Source organism: Amblyomma maculatum, chromosome 6 (assembly GCF_055883805.1).
Source record: "Amblyomma maculatum isolate TAMU_Amacu chromosome 6, ASM5588380v1, whole genome shotgun sequence".
NCBI lineage: Eukaryota > Metazoa > Arthropoda > Arachnida > Ixodida > Ixodidae > Amblyomma > Amblyomma maculatum.
Genome location: NC_139349.1, coordinates 2,999,908 through 3,014,439, shown reverse-complemented (window position 1 = coordinate 3,014,439; position 14,532 = coordinate 2,999,908).

The following is a 14,532-nucleotide window of genomic DNA, read 5'->3' as shown; positions in this document are numbered from 1 at the left end:
CAGCTGCTCTACGAGCCAGCAGTCAGACGTCGGGCCCCACTAAACATGGTAAGAAAAACAGCAAAGGCGCAATGAGCATTACGTAGCCATTCAAGTGCCTTACGTCCTTGTTTCGTTACTCTTATCTTTGAGGTCGTCAAGATGGCACTGCTCTCGCGGAATCTCTAATGCAGGACGTGTTTTGTGAGGGGTATGTGCCATTTACGAGAAGAGCGTGAAGCCACAGAAAGAGCCAATTCTTCCTTCACAAGGGTGGGCTGTGGCTGGGAGGAAATGGTGATACGCGAACCGAAGGCGAAATCTCTCCTTGAGCTAAGACTAGTGAGACTAAAGCACCGGTTCAGCGCGTCCAAACTTTTCAGCTTCATACTTCGTTAAAGAAGGATTGGAATCATTTCGAAAAAAAGAAAGTTAGAATAGCCGTAAAATATTTGTTTTTCTGATAACTCGCGCGCCAAACTGTCTGAAAGTTAAAGGCGTTTTTCTTAATGGCCATAATTTCACCGAAGAACTGGGGATATATTTTCCGCTCAGCAGCAGTTTTTCTATACTTCTGCTGCTGAGAGAAACAATATAAGCGCGGGAATCCACACGAAATAAAACTGGCCCTTTTTCGAAACAGTGCCTTAAAATAGTCGAGCGCAAGTCTCTCAGATGGAAGGAGCTCGTGCTTTCCAGTGTTTTTGTGCGCCTAATGAAACGGACATCTCAAAACATTTGTACAAAATGCGACCTTTTAGAAGGTGGCTGTTTGGTATTCACATCCAGAATAGACTAAGGTTATAATACTGCTGTGCTTCACATTAATTTAGACTACGTCTGGGCCTTTAATGTGTGCTGACACCGCTCTGCAGATGAATATTTTTATATTGCAGCCTCATAAAAATGCGAAACCGTGATATGTCGTTTATCCCGTCCGGACGTTGAGTATTCACGCGAATGCAACAAAGTGGACGACCTGCGCGCATTCTCTTCATCTCAGCATTAATTGCGCTGCTCCTAAAGCTTTGTTATGACCCATAGCAACATGAATGCCGAGCGAAAGTGAGGGCTCTTTTTGTTTTGTTAAATGAATGGCTGAATAAGGCCGTGATTGGTTTGGTGCATGAGTTTTAAGACGAAAGCCATTGGTCCATGACTCGCCAGGCTGTTCGTGCGTTAGCAACGAGCGTCCGCGAGAACTGTCCCACTTCCCTCGCCAGATTCTAACGGATGTGCAGGATTCCATTTGTCAAGCATCCGATGACGTCATCAGAAAATAAGAACCCTGTCTCCAGCGGGTATTAAACCCATCCCTCGGAATCGCAGCAGAGCGCTTTAACCAACTGCGTCATGCCCGGGATTTTTTTTTTCAGCTTTGTATTTACTACACTGAAACAATGTCCTATGTTTATGGGCTATGTACAAATTATTAAGAAAACAGCATCAAATTAACATGATGCGCATTAGGATGCACGAAGTCATCAAAACTGTAAACAAGAAGAAATATAGAGCACATCACTAAGAGTAAGCACCCCTACGGTTCAAAGTCAGCCTGTGCATACAATTTCCTCGAGGCTGCACGTAACCCAAATAGAAAGAACATGTCTAAAGGCTTATCAATAAATGGCGATGCAGAGAGAATACGGGGTCAAATCAAGTATTTTTTTTATTGTCAATTACAAAATATCCCACAACAATATTGCATCTTTACAATAGATGAAACAATGCTCAATGGTTTCCGAGAATCACAAAGGCGGCAATTTACTGTAGATGCAAAAATACCCCTTTTCCTTAGCTACGCATGGAATCGTGAAACGCACATTACAATTCTCATGATGATAGCAGAGGATTCCCAAAGGCGGCAATTTACTGTAGATGCAAAAATACCCCTTTTCCTTAGCTACGCATGGAATCGTGAAACGCACATTACAATTCTCATGATGATAGCAGAGGATTCCCAAAGGCGGCAATTTACTGTAGATGCAAAAATACCCCTTTTCCTTAGCTACGCATGGAATCGTGAAACGCACATTACAATTCTCATGATGATAGCAGAGGATTCCCAAAGGCGGCAATTTACTGTAGATGCAAAAATACCCCTTTTCCTTAGCTACGCATGGAATCGTGAAACGCACATTACAATTCTCATGATGATAGCAGAGGATTCCCAAAGGCGGCAATTTACTGTAGATGCAAAAATACCCCTTTTCCTTAGCTACGCATGGAATCGTGAAACGCACATTACAATTCTCATGATGATAGCAGAGGATTCCCAAAGGCGGCAATTTACTGTAGATGCAAAAATACCCCTTTTCCTTAGCTACGCATGGAATCGTGAAACGCACATTACAATTCTCATGATGATAGCAGAGGATTCCCAAAGGCGGCAATTTACTGTAGATGCAAAAATACCCCTTTTCCTTAGCTACGCATGGAATCGTGAAACGCACATTACAATTCTCATGATGATAGCAGAGGATTCCCAAAGGCGGCAATTTACTGTAGATGCAAAAATACCCCTTTTCCTTAGCTACGCATGGAATCGTGAAACGCACATTACAATTCTCATGATGATAGCAGAGGATTCCCAAAGGCGGCAATTTACTGTAGATGCAAAAATACCCCTTTTCCTTAGCTACGCATGGAATCGTGAAACGCACATTACAATTCTCATGATGATAGCAGAGGATTCCCAAAGGCGGCAATTTACTGTAGATGCAAAAATACCCCTTTTCCTTAGCTACGCATGGAATCGTGAAACGCACATTACAATTCTCATGATGATAGCAGAGGATTCCGCGAGTGACAGATACTGCGCCTTCCCTTTTTGGTAAGCCACTTATAAAACGCCGATGTACTTTAATGAGTTCCACGGTACGCTGCAGTGCTCTAAGAATTTGTTATTGTAATAATAATGATAATAATAATAATAATAATTGGTTCACAGGAAAGGAAAGGCGCAGTATCTGTCATACTTTGTGTCTGTGGGCACCTTAACCGCGCCGTAAGGGAAGGAAGGAAGGTGGGAGTGAAAGTGGAAAGAGAGAAAGAGGAGCGGTAGTGGAGGGCTACGGAATAATTTCGACCACCTGGGGATCTGTAACGTGCGCTGACATCGCACAGCACACGGACGCCTCTTCGTTTCGCCTCCCCGGAAACGCAGCCGCCGAGGTCGGGTTCGAACCCGGGAATTCCGGACAGTAGTCGGGCGTCTTACCACTGTATACCCCCCCGGCGGAGCATTTGTTATCGTCGCAAAGTGAATGAAGAATTTCGTAGCGGAGGGCTCTGTATATTTTCGGCAGCCTAAAGGAGTTTTTGAACATGCAATAACATTGCAAAGCACTCGGGCACTTTCGGTTCGGCTCCATTGAAACAAGGCCTCGGAGGCCGTTGTCGAACCCGGCCCTAAGTACATGTGGCATATATGTGACTTGTCTCAAGCAGTAAAACAGTAGCTTCAATCATAGGCTTCTTTTTTTTCTGATAATCAGGTTTAGGCAGGATAAGCAGAACTCTAAAAAGCGTAACGTGAGTCGCAAACAAATTATTACACACTCGCTAAAGCAACAAAGCCCTTATATGGTTCAAGAGGCGTCAAGCGTGAAGCCTGAATTGTTGTCCTCAAAATTCGGCCCCTTGAAGAGACCCCAGTCACGCGATCACAGCCCCTGAGATAATAATTGATAAAACGAACTATATTTGGAGAGCTAATAAGAACTAGAAATAAACTTTAAAATAGAAAATGACTGAAGGTAGAGAAAATATGAAAAAGGAAGATAATACATGAAAAATGTAGAAGGAATAAAATAAAAATTATATATAAATAACATTTGTATACATCGGAAAAGCAATGAAACCCAGAAAGGTGTCATAAAGAAACTAGGCGCGGAACTCGCAATGTTTTCGAATTTCCGCCTGTAGGAAACGTGCGCCCTGAAATTATTGTTCAACCATTGCTGAAAATTTCTGCAAAAGAAGCTGTGACGTCCATTCCTGCTTGCGCTTCAGATTTGCAGTATGCTTGAAGGAAACGAATTTCTCAACACGGCATGGCTTCTTGTTTACACGTAAAGTTCTCATGATTTTGAGGGAGTAATATATCCGTACATTTACTGTATTCGTACGTTAAATTTCTATTTGTTTATGCATGTTTTTCTTCTTTATTTTTACTCCATAAGTGTGCGTTCTGTACTGTGATAAAAGCTTCCTTCTTCTTTATAAACCTTAGTTGCATCATATCTGCTGTAGTACATTCCTTAATGGGCATTTTACGCCATCTAAGTCTTGGTCGTATGCCCTGTAAAGGTACCTTTATCAGCGTTAATTAGGACTTTTCTCCCCTAGGTAGGCATTGGAAACACACGTCCAGGGCCTCCTCCTGCGTCTGGTGGCCTACTGTTCCTGGGTGATTTAGTTCCTGCTCCCGCCGTCGTGCCCTGGCCAGGCGTCTGGCCTGCTGTCTGGCGAGCGGAACTCACTTTTATTGGCGCACGCTCCCTTGAGGTCCGGCTGCCCGGATCCCGCATGCCGTCATCCCCGGTGGTCAGGTTGCTCATGTGTCTGCGGCCGGGCTACCAGAATGGCATCTTGGTCCTGGAGAGATGGACCAACCGCCACCAAGTACTAGGCCTTTCCAAGGTCCACTCCTTTACCTTTAAGTTGACGGAGCCAGCTCCGACAAACGATCTAATTGATGCCTTCGGGAAGGTTGTCGATGTCGGAGGGCGGCAGTATTTGCAGCACCTCGGCGGAACCAAGTTCCGCGCTGCTGTGTAGTCGATGGCAGAAAGCACGAACATTGCCGCGGGAGCTCTGCCCGTCAGGAATCACCACGTAAATTGGTGCAGCTAGCTGCACCAGTGGTTTTTGTCACCGTGTTCAGGCTGCCGCCGTGCATCAGCGACGATGCTCTGGCTGCAGCCCTGGCACCTTACGGGAAGGTACGAGCAATTCCATAGCCCGTGTTCAAGGGAAAGAGCCACGTCCGCAATGGGTGACGGCTTGTGAAGTTACACATCACGAGCGCCTCCAAACTTCCTCTCCGTGGCAGGCCACCTGGTCATGTCGGAATATCGCGGCATGAAACGCGTCTGTTCGCAGTGCGGACAGGAATGTCGCATGGGCGTCGATTGCCGGGCGACTATAAGTGTCGTCGATGCTCCACTTACGGACACGAGATGGAGGGCTGCGACGCCGCATGCAAGCGTTGCGGGGGCCAGCATGCAACATCGGGCTGTGTATTTCCCCGGTCGTACGCGAACGCTGCTGCTACCGCTGCTGCCACCGCTGCGAGTTCCATCAATGCAGCAATGCAACTCCTCCACCGCAGCATGGCTCGGACACAGCCACGAACTTCCGCAGAACCTTGTCGCGAGTTCGTCACCGTTTTTTGTTCTTGTCATTTAGTTTGTTTTAGGTTGCGTTCTTTTTTTTTTAATTTGTTTTCATAATGGCTGAGTTTACCTTTGGTTCCTTTAATGTGGAGGGGTTTCGTGATCCCGATGTACAACGGGAAGTGCTCCGCATTGCGCGTTTGCGCCATATTGATGTTATCTTTACAAGAGTGCAAATTTGATCTCCTGTGAATAATATTTCCTTTCTTCGTCGATTTGACGTAGTTGCATTTTTTTTTTTTTTTGCCTGACGGAGTCGAGATGTTGCTGAGTATGGGTGGTTTTTCTAAATTCAGCGTTTAGAACCAGCGCACATTGCACCTTTGGTGTGTATCGCCGAGTGTTTGTAAACAGATATCTTTACGAATGGCTGAAGGACTTGGTTCGTTAATATCTACGCGCTTGCTACACTCCCTTTGTTAAACGGTTTTTTTTTTGGTAAATCAGGCTCCATTTGAGGATGTACACCAATTGGCAAACGTACAAAGCCCAGATGGTCTACTTCTGAGTCATACTATGTGGTCTCTAATGCATTCCCAGGTTTCCAAACTTGCTGAAGGCAAGATTTTCCGTCCTGCTCTGTTCAATAGCCAGGACGTTCACGGTTGTTAAAGAAGTCATAGCAGACGGCTTAAAAGCGGACCCTCTAGGCTCTAAAGTTTTGACAAATGCTATACCATAAGTTCTGCAGGGCGACTTGAACTACAATCTCGACACTACGTTAGATGTTAGAGGGACGGGACAAGGGGCCTCTAACTATCAATCGAAAGAGCTCGCGAAGATTGTACGCGCGCTACAATTACAAGATGCATGGGTACATTTGCATGGTAACACGTTTACCGCCGCTCGCGCCAAGGTCTTAGTGCCAGCAGGTTTGATAGGGCTTACCTGTCTTCCGGCCTCGCACCTCGATTGTTAGCATGTGCTGTTTTGCCCCTTGTTATGATTCACCCCGACATGGGCGACAATCGACTCGGCCGCAGCGCAGCGTCAGTCAAAGCAGTGAGCATTTCGGCCAATTTAGCTCCGTTCGGTCGGCCGCCCAACGCTTCCTCCCGCGGGCGTGATCCGGCCTGTCAAATTCACACGTGTCGTAATCTGTGTGCGTGCGTGTGAGTGCAAACGCTGGCCAAGCCCGGCGCTCAAGGAAGAGAGCGTCGCCCTCGCCCGTCTTCAAGAGGTGGAGGAGATTTCTGTCCCGACACCGAGACTGAGTCATCGCAGCTTGCTCGGACATGAATTTCGCCCTTTGCCTCTGAACTGACGAGCGTATGAAAAGTAGAGGCAGATTCTGCTACGAGAGAGACTTCGGAGACGTCGCAGAGACGACGCCAGACACCAGCTGTGTGAGCGTGTCAGTTTTCTCTCCCGGCCAGCTTCTCTGCCCGTTCCTACGTGATGTTGGATTAAACGGTGGTTTTGTTAGTCGACCCCTCGTCTTTGCCGGGACCGCTGATTCCGTCCGCCGAACCACGGAACCGCCAAGCACACGCTACCGATGGGGCTGCGACCCACATATAACAACTGGTGGCAGCGATGCGATACCCAGGCGCAAGCCGCATATAACACCCTTCCCCAAGGACCTAGCGACCACTACCCGCTCTCGATGGCGCTGCGCTTTGTTCCCAGTCTCAACACCGGACCTCCCACATGGCACATGGACGTCTCACTGCTACAAGACGACCAACATGTAACAAACATTCGCGAAGAGCTGAGAGCACCATTGCTTGAGGTGAGCAATGTCTCTGCAGAGAAATGAGACCAGCACAAGGCATTCTGGAGATAAGTTCTATCACTAGCCGGGAGAGCACGACATGTGCGGATCGCAGGTGCACTCAATGAGGTCTTGCGCCGTATGCGCATTTTTAAGTGCACCTACAGTCTTACGTTAGCCATGCACGAATATCTAGAAACCCTCCACTGTCGATATGACAGGATCCTTGAGGACAGCACTCGACCGTCACATGTGGGGTCGCGCTTGCCGTTGGATGATTCCAGCGACCTTAGCTTCTGGCACTCTCTCAGCCTCAAAGGCGCCCAGTCGTCATGCATCGAGAAGGTGACTGCCATTTGGTATGCTCTCCTGCGCCCCTGCAGTCATGCGGCAGGAATTTGCAGGTTATTTCTAGGATAATTTTGCGTCGCTATACCCGCAGCATGCTGGGAGCTTTGGGGAAGACATCGCAGCATTTGGCGGCATTCTTCCTCCTATGCCGGTATAGACCTACCGGTAAGAAGCCGGTATAGACCTACTTGACCCAGCTAATATGGAGGAAGTTCACGATGCCACCAAGGCTATGAGTCAGGCCACCGCGCCCTGACCTGATGGTCTGGGAACCGGGCTTTACACCAAATTCTTCGATATCCTCGTTTGGGGGGGGGGGGGGGGGGTTCGCTCTAGAGGTTGTCAGTGGTGTCATAGAGACCGGTATAGTAGCTACCTCCCTTACCACCAGTACGAATGCACTGTACCACTGCATAAGGAAGGCAAGGCTCCATTGCATCATGCATCTTGCGGACCTATTACCCTCCTCAATAGTGACTACAAATTGATATGCACCATTTTATTCAGGCGATTGCGGAACATTCTAGACGACGTTGTGAGCCCCTAGCAATCGAGCGCTCGACCAAGATGGTCCATATTTGCCTCCCTCGCCCTCACAACGAATGTATTTGAATATGCTTGTTCCAAGAGAGTCAGCAGTGTTTTTGTGTCGCTAGATCAGGTCAGAGCCTTCGATAACGTAGAGCACTGTTTGCTCTTTGCAGTACTTCGCAGTTTTGGCTTGCCAGAAGAGTTCATGAAACTCCTTATCCCTTTTCCCGGTGTGGGATAGCCAACCGGAGGCCTTTCAGGTTAGCATCCCTGCCTTCCATCCACATCCTTATCTATCTGAGTGGGCTCTACGGGGGCATGAAATGCCAACTTTTTGTGAACAGTATTCTTGCTACTGAGTTCGATGTCACTCGGGGAGTTCGCGAAGGGTGCTTTCTGCCTCCTGCCATTTTTGCTGTCCCTTGACCCTCTTATGCGCCGGTTTGCTTCACACAGATGCATCCGGGGATTCCCATTGCCTGATCAGGAGACTTTTCATATCAGCTTATGCAGATGACATATCGTTGTTCGTGCGAGACACAGACAGTTTAAGGTCATTTTTGCGGATTTTTGATACCCATTTAAATACGTCCTTCGCCGAACTTAATACTGCCGGAAGCAGCGCCCTCACCTTCGGCTTCTTTGCAGATCCTCTGTCGGTACCGATACTGCTTGTGAGGGCAGTCATTGTTCTCGAGGTACTCTTTAAGCAGAAGGAAGTTCGTCCACGCGTCTGGGACGATGCGGTGTCACGAGCAATTAACATGCTAACGGAGGCTGCACGACTCAACCTGTCACTAGAAGTAAAAGACGTCTACGGGGCAGTTTGGATCACTAAACTGCGATGAGGCGAAAGCCGCTATCGCGCGGCGGTGCGAAGCTCTCCACTGCGGCACTTCTTTCTCTCTGTTTTCACTCGCACGTTCGCGATGTCGCGAAAGCGTAAGCTACCAGCCAATGTATAAAGTTCCACTTTAACCGAGCCGTATGAACGTGCCTGCGAGGTCTAGGCATAACGTAGATGCAAGAGATGGCAGGCTGATTGTGGTATCATGCTCCCATATGAAAGGAGAGGCCCGAGTTGACAGCTCCTGCCAAGCTTAATGTCAGGAAGCCCTAAGCCCAGTTAGTGTTCGGCCATGTCAGGTGCCAGCTAGCGGCTCCCACGACTTCTTCCTCTTCCTCTCCCTCTTGTTCCTCTTGTTTTTCTTCCTCCTCCTCTTCTCTCTTCTTCCTCTTCTTCTAGCCTTTGAATATAACGGACAGACAGTCACCGAAAGTATGAGTGCTTAAACGGTTTCGCCTTAAAAGTGACAGTAGTCAAAACGCGTATGTGTGCTTTCGCCTTTTATATCACCCACGCAGCGATATTAGCACTGCGCACTGTAGGTCGCCTGGCTTCGCTTCATCGTCATCATCACCAGCCTGACTATGCCCACTGCAGGGCGAAGGCCTCTCCCATATTTCTCCACTTAACCCGGATCCGTGCTAGCTGCATCCACTTGACCCCTGCGAACTTCTTAACCTCGTCCGCCCGCCTAACTTTCTGCCGCCCTCTGCTACGTTTTCTTTCCCTTGGAATCCAGTTTGTTACCCTAAGCGACCATCGGTTATCCTCTCTTCGCACTACATGTCCTGCTCAAGCCCATTTCTTCTTCTTAATTTCCACTAGAATGTCGGTAACTTCAGATATTTCTTTGACCCACTCTGCACGCTTCCTATCTCTTAATGTTACCCCTACCATTTTTCGTTCCATAGCCCTCTGGGTTGTCCTCAACTTAAGTGGGACTCTCTTGGTTAGCCTCCACGTTTCAGCCCCATAGGTGAGTACAGGTAAGGTGCAACTGTTGTATACTTTACTCTTGGGCGATACCGGTAAACTGCTAGTCACAATCTGCGAGTGCTTGCCAAATGCGCTTCATCCCAATCTTATTCTTCTTGCTATTTCCTTTTCATGGTCCGGTTATTTCCTTTTAAATGGGTACACATTTTCCCCCGGCCTGGTACTCGGCTCTTTGGGGTGAACGCTTCACTTACGGGCGCCCTTGTGTGGGATGGTGGCTCCGCTCGTGTGGCTCGCCACCTCGTGCACCTGCCATTAATCAGAGAGGCTTGATGCTCCTTTGTGTTTCAACTGGTCCCGTGTCTTGGCCTTGAAACTTGTGAACGAGCTCCTTGAGACGGAAGCGTACCTGGGGCTCTGAGTTATATTATACTGGTTGGGGACTGCGCTACGCACCTTCACCCGAGACCGTTACCTCGGTTCCCAAGCTGAGCGATTATCCTCCTCCTACAGGGCAGTGGCGGGCATGAAGACCGCACTCGAGAGAGACCTGCCCGACACGGATATAGCTGACACGCACTCAGCTCGATGCAGCAAACCTATCGCTTGTACCAGATTGCATCCGCCCGTGTATCAAGTGACGTACGGGACTTCGACTGTCAGAGGCGCTGGGTTGTTCTGCCAACACAGCAGCGTCCCGCCGCGTGTGAAATTGTTCATAATGATCAGTTCGCCACGGGAGAAACCATAAATCATGCTTTGTTTCAGTGCGTTGTTGCGCACACAATGTGGTGCTTTGTGCCCAAGTTTGAGGTGCGCATTGCCCAAATATAAGTCGCCAGCATGACAGTATCGCTAACTTGGTGTTAGTGCGGCATTGTTTGTTTAGTGGCAGCGGCGGTGCCTTGCCGATGCTCGCCGCAGTCTAGCTTGGGCCACGTACGCAGCGCTGCAGAGCCGGCGCCTCTAAACAGCTCGCAGCAGACGGGAAGGCGTAGTTTCTCCGGTGCTGGCACACGCGTTATTTTGTTTCAAGGGACAGCAGGCTGGTGATGCTGCCAGTGAGGTATTAATTAACCCTCAGGATTTTGTGCACCATACCCTATGTTAAATACGAGTATTACACAAAGAGAGTTTATTAAGTCTTACAAACGATACATTGATGAAAGTGCATTCCAAAGGGGCCTTCTGTCCGAGATTTATGGCAAAGAAGATTTAGGGAAGGAAAGCGTAGCAGGGGGCTGCAGAAAGTTAGGTGGGCGGATGAGGTTAAGGAGTTCGCAGGGGTCAAGCGGATGCAGCTAGCACAGGGCCGGGTTAATTGGGGGAATAAAGAAGAGGCCTTCCCACAGCAGTGCGTATAGTCATGATGATGATGATGATAATGGTGATCTTGCTGTCTCAGGTCATTTTATGTACACCAGCGTGCCTGTATGAAGGGCAAAAACAATTCCATACTACGCAACTTTCTTCCTGCAACGAAGCACCCACTCTGCGCTTTTCTTTGCATGTCAGCGAAACATATGAAATGAAGTGAGCAGTAATGAAGCAGAAGCTCTGGAAGGCCTCTAAAATAAGAGCACCGCGCTTCGAAGCTCCCGGCGAAAAAATTGATCCTATCTGCGGACGACGAGGGTTTCTGCTTATAATACCGTTTTTTGTTTGTAACCATATGTTTGAGTTGTTTTTTTCTTTTACTGATTTTAGCCACTACAGTCATTGATTGGCACTCCCACGCATTCATCTTTATTCCCGACGGGAGTAGGGCAATCGTTTTCTTTGGAATTAGGGGGGGGGGGGGGGGCAAAGTTTCAGAGCACAGCACCCGGAACAGCGGCGCAACGAGGATAACACGAAGAGAGACCAACTACCAACTAGCCCCACAAGCTGTTATTCAGAGCACAAGTTTTGCCCTGAGCTTTGGTGTTCTTTTGGGATGACCGACAAGAACGGAGATCTATGCGTACAAATGATTCGTTGAAAGGAGCCCACAGCACGTGTGCATATGTTTTCGGGTTTACGTATCTCCAACTGCGTGTTTGGGAAAGACGTATGTGCACTTATATCTCATTCCTCAGTACACATGCGTGTGTACTACTATCCAGGTCATCGCTAGAGAGTCGAACTGTACGCGAGCATTTGCCTACGTAAGACAGGAGCCTTCATTACCGGATCGGGCTGCGGAGGTTGCTTCCTTAGCGGAAAAATACAGAGATTTCCAAATTATTTGGCCTACGCACGTGCATTTGCAGGATTTTCTTATATACGCCTTAGACCAACACTGCTAAATGAAACCAAGTACTGAAGTGCACGATACAGGCGTTTTAGGAAATAGTGTGCTTGAAAGAGAAATGTTTCTTGAAACTATTACGCCTTCCTGAACTGCGTCCTTTACGCTGTGTTGCTTAGCGTCGTGTCCGGCCTAAAATGCAAACAAATGTCCACACAACCCCGGTGCTTTTATTGCTGTAGAACTTCCGCCTAGATTTATGTTGTCGAAAATTCTCCTCCACCTATATGAACTTAGAACACTTCCTATTCCTCTGTACTAGTGTCATTCTATGCCCCCCCCCCCCTCTTTGTTTAACCTAGTTCCCTACTGACTGAAGTGTCTAGCTAAAATCCTCCTCACCGGCGCATCACCTGTCGCTGTTCCGACAAGTCACCGACCTCGCTTGCGCCGAATGTTGCATTCAAGTTTAATAATGGTATTCCTCATTGAGGCATAGCCTATATGGGAACATTTAGCTAAATAACAAATTTTGGAAATAGAAACAGAACAGGCGGGGGGTGGGTGGGGGCGAGGTGGCGGTAAGAATTAAAATCTTGTTTTACAGAAAAGGTGCGCACAAAGCAAATTAGAAAATACTAGTACGCATTATAGGACCTAAATAAGAAATATTTTTATACCTTTGTAGGCATGAACTATTGATATTCTGCCACTGCTCAAGCGCACTGTGCTTTTCCAGTTGACAAAGGCAACTAGGATTTGCAGCCACTCAAGCAGTGAGCGACACAGTGAGTGGGGGTTGTGGTTGGTGCTCTTTCGCCAGTAAGGGCTCATGGTGTCCTTCAATGCTCACCCCATCCGCGGCCAGACAAACACGCTCTCTCGTTGGAGGAGCCTTGTCATTTCCTTAGAGCTCCTCCGTTCATTCATCCCCGTGTGTTTTGGCTACTCGATCTGGGGCTCTTTCCAGTCGACCGCCTTAATGCGCCTGACTTTGTAGGCCGTAGCAACTGCCCGCGGTAAAGCTTCTGTCAGGACTCTCTTTATCGCGTCTTAATTCAGCGTACCCTCTTTGATGAAAGCAATTAAGTCTTTGTTCTTGCGTCTATACGAATACACAGCGCCCATAGCGATGTTACCACAGGGAACATCTGCCGTATGGCAGGACACGCTTGAAATGTATTTAGCGCCGGAACAGCGGTGAATGATTCGTAGAAAAGCGCACTGATGCATAACAATGATACATTATAAAGGGACTTTATGTCAGCGCTTAATTTTAGTGCATCTGCTAGAGGAATATTGCAACACATGTAGACTGTAAGACTGAAAAGAGATACGGCATATAATGTGCGAGCGATTGACTAATGTATAAAGCTCAGTATTCTTTTCCAATCAAATAACTTCTCAAAAGTGATCTAAAGGAACTTTCATTTGGGCTAGATGGTGCAGATTATTTGTGGGATAAAGTAACAGCGCAAAACTCAGACAAAACTCAAGAGAGTGAACTGGTAAACAGCACCCGCAATCGGTGTACTAAGCATACAATTTTTTAGCTCAAAAATAGAGACTAGATAAAATATGAACATATAAACTCTCGATATGTCTAAGTAAACTAATACTAAACTAACCTTGCGCGCATCGGTGTGAAGCCATCCTCATCACCCAGTGATGACGGTGACTTACCCGGTCGAGAAGGTGCTAGTCGTCTGGAAAACGTTCTGCCGCGCCTAAACAATGACAACGCGTGTCTAGGCTGGAAGTGGAGAGGTCGCTTGCAGAATTAAAGTTACCTGTATGTGTGCGCCTGCCTTGCCGCGTTGAAACAGACAGACGTAGCTAGCGCGCAATATAAATTGAGGTCGCGTCGCTTGTGCCAGCCAGCCAGTGTTAGAGAGAGTGTTCCAGCTAGTGTAGTTGTGCTATTGCTCGGCTCCCGGGGTCGACACGCTGTTCGGCAAGCCTGCGAGATCTAGAGAGAGCGGCACTCGTCTACAGGACGGCAACATCGTGGCTCTCCATCCAGACGTCCGCCTGCGACAGTGCCCGGTGAACAATTTCGTGCTTATTTGTTTCACTCTGACGTGTATTTTTCGGTGTTGTGAAGTCTCTATTTTAATTGAAAGCCTATTTAGTTGCATGCTTTATATTGCATTTCTGTGAACCTCTTGTCTTCGTATTTTAAGTGTTATATTCCTCTGTATCGTGTCTTGCTGTATAAATTGTGTTTTGTTTTGTTAATTCTGACTTCGACCCTTACTCTGGCTTTAACCAGCGAAAGCTGGGCACCAAACGGCCACCCCCTTCGGTCATTTCTGGTAGCGGACTTCCGGCTGAGCTTGCCACGCAAGTCGAGGGCGTCTCCTTTCAGACCGGAGCAGCTGCCCCACACAGTCTAAGGGTGTTCAGGAATGTGTGCACCAATAGTGGCTCATAGTTATTAACTTCCAATTATTAACGGGTGACAATACAACGCAGCCGGTGGCAGAGCGCCTGAAAACTGCCTCGAAACGCTCTCTAGCGACAAGGACAGCGACAGTGACATGTT